Source organism: Equus asinus, chromosome 10 (assembly GCF_041296235.1).
Source record: "Equus asinus isolate D_3611 breed Donkey chromosome 10, EquAss-T2T_v2, whole genome shotgun sequence".
NCBI classification, from domain to species: Eukaryota; Metazoa; Chordata; class Mammalia; order Perissodactyla; family Equidae; genus Equus; species Equus asinus.
The window spans coordinates 10,702,756-10,713,338 of NC_091799.1; positions in this window are offsets into that span (position 1 = coordinate 10,702,756).

A 10,583-nucleotide genomic window follows, 5' to 3' on the forward strand; every position below is an offset into this window, starting at 1 on the left:
CAGTCACAGACTTCCATTCACTCAGTCTTGGAGGTGACGTCCCACCACTTTGGCCTCTTCTGTTGGTGAGAAGCCAGTCACAAAGCCCACTCCCCCTCGAGGGGAGGGTGGCATAGGATAAGGGACCAGGAGGTGGGAGTGCTGGGAGCCACTGTGGGGGCTGCCTCCCACCTAGGCCGAGATGAGCACTTGGACCTGAGTCTAAACAGAATAGGAGGAGCCGGGAGGTTGTACGCTGCGGGAATGATGTCTGAGTATCACTTCATTTCACCCCTCCCCGGGGGGACCAGGAACAGGCGGGAGGGGAAGTGACTCCCCAGACCCCAGAGCAGACCCAGGCCTGTGTGAGCTGCGTTCTCTGTACGCCCAGCCCTTGTGTCATCCTTCCACTGCTAGGTCTGTGCACGAGCCACATGTGACACCAGCCCACGGGTTGACAGGCACTGCACGCACTGACAGGTCTGTACACCTGATGACGTCCTTAGGAAGCAGATGCCAGAACGACCCCCACTGTGCAGCTGGGGAGACTGGGGAGGACTGAGAGGCCCACAGCTTGTCCAGGGTGACGTCACTGGTGAGGAGGAGGACCCAGGTCTGAACCCGGCTCTGCGTCCTCAAAGCTGGGGCCCTGGTTGCACCCAGGCCTCCCCGGAGGCTGTGGGGTGGGCCGTGTTGGGGTGACTGTGTGTGGACAGGCGTGGGGTGGAGGGCAAGCAGTCAGCAGCCCAGGGGGCCATGGGAGGTCTTGTGTGAGGAGGAAGCATCAGTCAGGGGACCCCAGGCAGTGACCTCACAGAGCCCAACAGAACATGACACCCTGGGGACCAGGCACCCACATCTGAGAGACAGCTCCCCACAGCTCACTTAGCTGGAGACGGTGGAGTGACCAGCGTTTTTCCGTGCTGCATCCCCACGTCCCGAGGCCGCAGCCTCAGGGAAGCCCGCGATGAGAGCATCTTCCGACGGTGCAGAACTTGGGTGCCGTCTCACCCCAGACTCTTCTGGCCATTTACCCAGAGGGACCCAAAGTAACACAGGGAGGCCCAGGGCAGGCCAGTCCAGAGCAGGCCACCACTCTGATCCCACCTGGCAGCCTATGTCCCCTCTCCATGTGTGTGTGTGTGTGTGTGTGTGTGTGTGGTGGGGGGAGCTTCTGGGGTGGGCCCGCCCTGAGCAGGAGCAGGCTGATGAGGGCTTGGAAACCGGGTGGGCAGGTCAAGTTTGCACCCCAGGTCAAGCCTGGGTGGGACGTGGAGTGCTGGGGTGTCACCCTTCTGCCCAGGCTTATCCCGAGCCCTCGAGATGTCTCTCTTTCATCCTGGTGGAGGTCTGTGCAGACACAGGTCTGTACTGATCTGACAGCAGGTCAGTGGGCAGAGGAAGCAGGGGCGAGGGCAGGCAGGGCTCTGATGGCTTGGGGCCGGCTGCCGGTCACTGTCTTTGCAGCGCTCCACCAAGGAGATGGGTGAGGAGCTGGTGGACGGGCTCATCCGCTCCGTCTCCCAGATGGAGGGGCAGGTGCGCCCCACGGCTGCATCAGCAGCTCTGAAGGGAGGGCGGGCTCCTGGGGCCGCTCCTGAAGGAGTCCTGGAGCAGGTCAGGACCCGCCACCCCTGCAGGGGGAACCATCACCTGCTCCTGCAGGAGACCCTGAGCCACCTCGTGACCCCCCACCCCTGCAGGCGGAGCCGGCTCTGGAACCTCCCTCGTCACCCTCCCCCAGCCACACCTTCCACCCCCTCACCCACTAGAACTTTCCTTTCCCTCCCCTCTTATTATTTCTTTTCCTTTTTGTATGGTTTCTTTTATTTTAAGGTTTAAAGCAAACATAATAAAATTTAATTCTTTATCCTTTTAAAACTGTACAATTTGTGAACATTGAGTCCATTCACAATGCTGTGCAACCATCACCACAGTCTAGCTGCAGAGTATTTCACTCCCCAGAAGGAAGCCTTGTCCCAAAGCGCTCACTCCCCATTCCTCGCTCCCTCGGCCCCGCAACCCTGATCTGCTTCCTGTCTCTGTCCTTTACCTGTTCTGGATGTTTCCTGTAAACGTAATCATGCAGTAGGTGGCTCTTGTGTCTGCCCACATTTAAGAGAGGACTGATTAATTTTGTTTTTTTATTTAAAATAGCATTTTTGCTACCTGAAAGGGAAATCCCAGATGGGTTAAAGATGAGATGCATACAGTGAAGCCCTATGGGGAATATGAGACACTGTTCTAAGAGTGACACCAGAGCCAGAAGCCAGACAGGAAATGCCTGCTCTTCCTATGACCAAAACAGAAACAAGAAGAACGTAGAAAGCTGGAACGACCAGCCACAAACTGAAGAGCATTCCTCACAACCCAAGGCCAGGGAAAGGTTTCACATCCCCGCGGTCCAAAAACTCTGGAAAGCCAATGTTTCCAGAAGGGACAGAGAGCAAACCCGGGCAGTTCCAAGGAGGGGGGACGCAGACGTTGCCCATGTCAGAGCTGCTCCACCTCCCCGACGAGGACACGCGTCCCGGACACTGTGGAGACAGCACTGGGCTCCGTCAGACTGGCAGGCTGCTAGTCTGCTGGCGACCAGCTGCAGTGACAACGTGAGGAAGCAGAGGCCCCGGCAGGTCCCCTAGAGACAAGCCTGCAAGGATCGTCCTCTCTGGAGAACATGTGCAGGACCATCGAGGGTCCCAGGCGCGCATCTTCTGGCAGCGCAAGTCCCAGTTCAGCCCCCAGGAATTCTTGCCCAATTTTTCAAGATGTGTTTTCAAGAGTCTCCATCACAGCGCGGGCGGGACTAGCAGGGAACCCGCAACAACGCTGACGTCCACTGAGCGGGGCTGGGACCCGCCAACCCCATGTGTGTTCCCACATGTGTGCGATGCGCATCTATGAATGTGAGTCTGTGTGCGAGACAGACAGAGACAGAGACAGAATAAGAGACAGAGAGAGCCTGAGAGATGAGCACTAAGCCGTTCACGGGGCACCTCTGGGGGAGGGACTTTCCAACCGCCTGTCTTCTCCTTCAGGCGAGGTTTAACCTTTTTAGAATGTGTGTGCATTCCTTTTCTATTTCTAAGAAGATTAGAATCATATGTTAAATGCTATCCATTTATCACTCATCTATGGAGTAAAGTACATTATTTAGTTTTTATTTTGAGAGATTTTTATTACAAAGACAATGAACATTTATTATAATAAAATAATGAAATCTAAAAGAATTAAGAATTAAGTGGAAACTCAGGAGTGCCCTTAACAGGCGGTGTTCACCATTCCAGTCTTTCCCTTTGTGTGCACGTGTGTGCGTGTGCAATTGAGTGTGTGTCTGCCTGTGCCCTGTGTGCATGAGCACATGTGTGGGTCTGATGCCTGTTCACGTGTGTGTGTGCGTGTGTGCACATGTATACGCCAGTGTGCCCGTGTGTGCGTGTGCACGGGTGGGTATCAGGTAAGGAGGATTCCAGGGCGTGTGCTCTTCTGGAACCTGACTTCCCCAGGGGCGACACTGTCAGTCAATCCTCTTCCTCTTCTGTGTCCCTGTCAGAATTTCCCAAGAGTCCCTCTGTGGGACGCAGGCTCTTCCGGCTTCTCACTCCCATCGTCCTGCTGAAGGCAACGTCTGCGTCCATAAACCTTTATTTCTTTAGCACAGGTCCCAAGAGGGGAGGTTCTGGGTCACAACGTAAACACGATGCTACGGTGTATGTCGCGGTCTCTGACAGCCAAGGTCTCCGTGTCCGCTTTGAGCCTGGTTTGGGAAAGAGGGGCTCAGAGACCCAGGCAGAGACCTCAGGGAGGAGGAGGAAGAGGAGCTGGGACCGGGTGAGGAAGGCACTTGGGGAGGCCCGCCCCGCTGGAGGCCCCGCCCCTCCCACGCCCTCACTCGCCTGAGCAGAGCAGCCTGACCTGCCGTCCAGTCCAGGACAGAAGAGGGCCCAGTCCTGACACTCCTCCTGCTCACCCTCCCCGCCCCTGGCAAGCGCACAGCACCTTCCTGAGTCAGGAAAGCTCACCTAGGTCAGCTCAGTGAGCCACAGGGATCCCCTTGAACCTTCTCCACCCAGGAGAAGGTCTCAGTCACAACAGCAGGACCCACTTGAGCTGGTGTGAGCGGAAGGGACCTCTACAAGGCACAGCGGGGCCTCACAGAAGGTGCCAGAAGGTCAGAGCATCCGGCTGGGGGCTTTGCAGCAGGCCACAGAGCCCACACCACACCTCAGGGTCCTTGAGCAGTGACCCCTGCCCCCGGCCCTGTGCCAGCCCCCAACCCATATGTCCAGCACATTCAGCTTCTTCGAGGGAGGGGGCTCTGCTCGGTGGGGATGCAGGAGAGAGCTCTGGGGACCTGGGAAAGGCATCACCCTTCGAGGCTTGATTTCCTCACCTGTGAAATGGGGGCAGCAGCTGACCTTACGTGGAGGCATGAAGACGAGGTCACTGAGATGACACTCGGAGCCCCGGGATCAAACCCACGAAGTCACCATCCTCACCAACGACACCGCCCATCACATCATCAAACTGCCCTGCGCAGGTGGCCCCTGGGAGCTGAGGTACCCTCTATCTGGGGAGCGGAGAGACGAGGTGGGGAGGGTGTGTCCCAGGAGCGCAGGGAAGCTCAGCTTGGCCGCCCGTCAGGGGAAGGAGCCCCGTCACTGGGCACCTCCACCTTTGGCCTGTGGCAGATGACACACGTCAGGGCGCCCCAGAGTGCAGGTGCCAACACTCAGACCGGTCCCTGTCCAAGGCCCAGGTCATGAGCCACGGGTCCTGTCCAGTCCCAGTGCTGTGATGGGTCTGACGGGGGAGCCCGGTGCTGTGGGACCCCACCTGAGGGACACCCACCCAGACTCCGGGTGGAGAAAGGCTTTCCGGAGGGACAGTGGGGTCAGAGTGTGTCGGGCACGCCCTCAGGGGACAGAGGGCAGAGGCCCTGGCTGAGGGCAGCGGGGAGCTTTCGGTGGGGTCACATCAGCAAGAACAACGCACGGTGACTGGTCCTTACCAGGCCTCTGCTCCCCACGCAAGTTATCACTGACTCCTCCGACAGACCACGGGGGGGCCGGTGCTGTCCTCATCTCACCAACAGGACCCTGAGGCTTAGAGACCTGCCCTTCTGTGCCCTACAGAGCGGCAGAGCCAGGATTTGAGCCCAGGACCCATTAGACCCCATGGAGCCTGCCTGACAAGGAGGCCACAGCTCGAGCCGTGGGACGGACCTCTGGGCTCTGGAGTCCAAGAAGCCAGGGAGACCCCGTCCTGCGGGGGGTAGGCTGGCCCCGGTACTGGGAGGGCCCAGGGTGCCCAGGGCCGGCCCTTCCCTGGCCACCACGCCCAGCCCCAAGCAGAGGGGGTGGCTCTGTCCCTTGAGTCCCGTGGGGGCTGGAGCCCTGGAGGGTGTGGTCCCCAGGCCGGCAGGACCCCTGAGCCTCAGGAGGCCACAGTGCAGGACAGCAGTTAGAACGACCCAAAGTTAGGGAGGTGGGGGCTCCAGTGCCTGCTCAGCCTCTCTCTGGCTGGTGACCCCAGGCGAGGCTCTGAGCCTCAGTTTCCCCATCTGTAAAATGGGGAAATAATGGGCCTCCTGATGGGTTGTTGGGAGAATTCCCTGAGGAATGACTTGTGGATCTCTGTCCGGTGCCTGGAGTGTGTTGAGTCACCTGCTGGGCTGTCACAGCGGTCCTCCAGGGCGCAGGGTCCTGGCACTCAGGCACCCTCCTGCTGCCCTGCTCCCAGGAATATTCAGCGCTATCTGAGGAGCTGAAGAAGATCCAGGATGACAGCAGGTCACAGGAGAGGGAGGCTCAGCGCTGGAAGGACAGCCAGACGCACTCCGTTTGACCATCTGGGGCCTGTGCTGTGACGCCCTCTGACCCCACCACAAATAAAGCCTCCTCCAGTTTGTATTCTGGCTTCTGAGGCTTCATTCATTCACTCATTCATTTACTAAGTCATTCATTCACTCATTCCCTCCCTCCGTCATTCATTCATTCACCCAGTCATTCCTTCACTCACTTATTCATTCATTCCTTCACTCACTCACTCATTCTGCCAGCCCCATAGCTTCATCAGCGAGCGTGACCCGCCATGGTCCCTGCCCGCGTGGAGCTCACATCCACTGTGTGACACGAAAGGCGGCAGTCCCTGGGGCTAGCACAGGTGAGGAGCGCCAGGAATCTGCTCCTTAAAAACAGAGCCCAGTATCGCAAAGAAAGAACGGAGAAAATGTGTGCGTGGCGCTTTGTCTAGAAACATAAAATAATCAAAAGTTATGAAAAATAAATATATCCCAATACATATCCAACATGTGGGTTATAATCACAAGTATGTGCCGATTCTTGGAACCACAAAGAATGAATCCCGTGTTGACTGGGTATTTGTGACACGGTTTTCTGATCTACACAAGCATTTCAGCAGGCATCTTCCAGGGCCTCACAATCTTCCTAAGGCCTCTTTGATCCTCCAGCACTGCAATCTCTCTCCTTGGAAGCCCCTATCCCCTCACCTTCCCTGTCTAAGGCCTCTTCTTCGACTGTGGGGGCCCACTCTCCAGGGCCGCCCTCGTCAGGGACTTCCCATGCCGTTTGGACAGGCAGCCCGGGCTCCCCACCCCCCCCGCCTCATGAGCTCCTGTTTCCTTTGTGGGGCTGACATGTTCACGTGGCCACCACTTGGCCTCTCTCTGAGGTGATTTGCATCGTCACACGCTGTGTCTCCTCTGATGATGCTACGGGGCAGGCCTTTGCCATCTCGCAGGTGAGGAGCTCAGGTCCAGGAGGCTGGACGACCTGCTCAGAGTCACAGCCAGTGCGGGGCCTCCGCAGAGGGGGGTCCCCAGAGCAGATGAGGACTTAGAGGCAGGCCTTGTGTTTGCAGATGATCCGGGGAGCCGCAGGGAGGATGTGGGGAACGGAGCCTGGAGGAGAGACGCTGGTGCGTGGCCTTGATGAGCCAGCACTGCAGTGGGCATGGGGCTCAATCCCGCTGGGAGACCACGTCCCACCAGGACTGGCCCTGTCCCCATGGGTGGAGGGTCACCCCGGGGCATTGATGCTTCTGCACTGCTGGCTGGCACCAGCTTGCAGGAGAGGAAGCGCTTGCAGCACAGGAGAGAACCCTCAGCTGGGGAGGAAGGACGCAGGTGCTCCAGGGGGACGCTGTTGGCCTGCTGGGAACTGCCTGCAGGTGGACTCGGGGGGGCTGAGGGGACACGAGTGCGGCATCGGCAGCGTCGCCATCCCAGGTTTCCCAAATCCGACGCCGAGACCCTTCGCAGCTCTTCGCCTCCCCGCTGTGGGCTCTTCTCAAAGCCACAGCTCCCCTGCTGCTTGCAGCCTGCTCTGCGCCTGTGCAGCCCCATCCCGTCCTGCCTAGGAGGGGGCGGCAACCACTGTGGGTCCCTGTCTTGTAAACGGGGAATGTGAAGCTCAAAGAGAGGAAGAGACAGCTCCACAGATGCTCAAGCAGAGAGTGATGCCGCTGTAGTCCCAGCCCAGAGCCTCTGCCCTCGAGGCAGCTCTGAAGCGGACGCACTGGGAGTTTTGGAAGCAGGAAACCCCGGGCACAGCGAGCGGGCTGCTTCCCTCTGCCATGCTGGGATCTTCACACACGTCCCACCCTCAGCCCAGAGGAAGGCTGGTCAGCGGGGCCTTTCCCCCTTCAAATACAAGGTCTGGCCCAAGACCACTCTGCCAACCCCATGTGCCTAATCCCTTCCACTCATCTCACCTTAGAAGAAATTCAGAATATTCTAACTGCTGTTGGATATCCAGAGACATTTGCTTTTTTGGCCCACCTTGTCACATTGCTGGCATTTTAAAGATCTCAGGACTTTGATTCAAAAATAGCAGGAGGCTGAGGATCCACAGCAACTTTCTGGAAACAAGCCGTTGTGCTTTGCCTTCCAATCAGGTCTTCTCAAAATCCCTCTGGGCCACAGACTCACAGTGCTGGGTCCTCAGTTTGCAGAAACCATGTGCCTTCAAATGTGATCAGGGCGGGTGTCAGGACATCCCTCTGGCAGCGTGAGGAATTCAGCAAATCCTCTTCCCAGAAAGCAATGGCAAGCTGCCAGAAAACAACCAGTTCAGGACTCTAGGAAGAGACGAAAGGCCGAGTGAGGAGCATTTGAAGCTCAGGGAAGAACAGTGAGAGGCTGTGGTGTTTTTGCCCAGGACAGCTCCTGTCCCCACATCCTCAGTATGATGGCTCTATGAGGCGGGGGACAAGCCTGAAGGGCAGGTGGCTTCACTCTCAGAGGACACCCACTTGATTTCTGCACAGGTTGGAAACCCCAGCCCCCAAGAATCTCTGGAAACAGCAGCTGTCTCAGTGGCAAGCTGTCATGGAAGGTCAATTGTGCAGCTGCCTGAGGCTGGACTGAGCAACAGAGCGGCCCACTAGCCAGAAGTGTAAGAGGGAGAACCAGGCAACAAGACAGACACGGGGGCCTTGATGGCTCCCACATATCCCTGAGGGTCTAGAAGGTTGTGTGTGTGTGCAGGCCTGTGCCCACTCAGGAGAGACCAGAGAGGGTTCTGGCTGTCTACTCACCCTGGCTCAGTGTGAGGCCCTGCACATGTGCAGAGGAGACAAGAGAAGGTTGGGAAAGAAGTACAGAGAAGACTTGTAAATGGCCAGAACTTTGAATGTGTTCCCCACCCCCACCCAGATCTGTCGGCAAGGACTAGGAATCTTACTGGCTGAAATTGCTTGAGCACAACCTCTGACCAAGCACCGGCTGACCCCTAGGAAGCCAGAATTCAAAGCAAAAACAGAACGAAAGTAAACTGTGTTTAAAGAATCAAAGGAAAGTGTGCTGACAATGACTCATGAGGCAGAGAAAATAAAGAGATAGAAACACAAAAAAGAACGTAATGGAAATTCTGGAGTTGAAAAGTACCATAACTGGGATGAAAAATTCCCTAGAAGGGCTCAGCAGTACATCTGCGGTAGCAGAGGAAAGAATCCGCAAGCTCTGAAGGCAGATCAACAGAAATAATCCAACCTGAAGGACAGAACAAAATGAGGACAAAGGCACAGAGCCTCACAGCTGTGGGACACAATCAGGCCTTTCAGTCCTCACACGGGAGTCTGAGAGGAGAGGAGGAGGAGAGGGTGCAGAAAATATTAACTAAGTGTCTACTTAGCAAAGAAGAAGACAATAGAGGAGGAACAGAGGAACATGCAGAAAACAAACAGCAAAAGGGCAGACGTGAATCCAACCATAGCAGTAATTCCATTAAATGTAAATGGATCAAACACTTCAATCGAGAGGTAGACACTCTCAGACTGGATGGAAAACCGCCACCCAACTCCGTGCTATCTGCAGGAGAAATGCTTCAGATTCGAGACACAGGTAGGTTGAAATGAAATGATGGAAAAAGAGACACATGCAAACGTAGCCATGAGAGCTGGAGGAGTTCCGTTCATATCAGACAAATAAACTTTAGGACAAAGGAAATATTACTAGAGACAAAGAGGGACATTTCATGATGAATGAAGGCTCAGTTCTTCAGGAAGATAAAATCATTATAGAGGCCTATGCATTTGACAACAAGGTCCCCCCAATGCGTGAAGGTTCCAGCTAGTACACTACGGCCAAAAAACAAACAAGCACCAAAGCCAAGGCCAGAAACGAGAGAGGAAAGACAGAGATTAAAGCTCCCACTTGGAAAGGAAGAAATGAAATGGTCTTTATTCGCATTCAACATACTTCTGTATGTAGAAAATCCTAGGGAATCAACAACAAGAAACTATGAAAACTAGTAAATGAGTTCACACAGTCTCAGGATACAAGATCAAAATACACAAATCAGTTGTATTTCTACACACTAGCAACAAACTGTAAATGAAAGCAAGAAAAAATTCCAATCACAATAGCCCCCAAAGAATAACAGACTTAGGAAAAAATTTAACAAAAGAAGTGGAAGATTTGTGCACTGAACTACGAAACGTTGCTGAGGGAAATTCAGATGTTGTGAATAAATGGAGATATTCCATGTTCATGGATTGGAAGACTCGATATGGTCAAGATGGCAAATCTCCCCAAATCGATATATAGATTCAGTTCAATCACTGTCTAAATCCCAGTAGGACTGGGGGGGGGGGGAACGGGTTGCAGAAATTTACAAGCTGATCTTAAAATTCATCCAGGATTGCAAGGGACCCAAATAGCCAAAATTATCTTGAAAAAGAAGAGCGAAGTTGGGGGACTTATATTTCTCTTTTCAAAACTTCCTATGAAGCTCCAGCAATCAAGACGGTGTGATGCTGCCATGAGGAGAGACACACAGGTCAATGGAGTAAAATTAGACTCCAGTGATAATCCCTTCTCTTTATGGTTCACTGGTTCTGACAAGGTGCCAAGACAGTTCAACAGTGAAAGAGTACTGTTTTCTACTAATTCTGCTGGGATAATTGTATACCCACTCACAAAAAGATTAATTTAGGCCTGCACCTTGCAACATGCTAAAACATGAGTCAAGATAGATTATAAACCTAAATAGAAGAGTTAGAACTATAGAACTTCTAGAAGAAAATGTAGGAGAAAATCTTCATGACCTTGGGTTAGCCAGAATTCTTAGATATGTCACCAA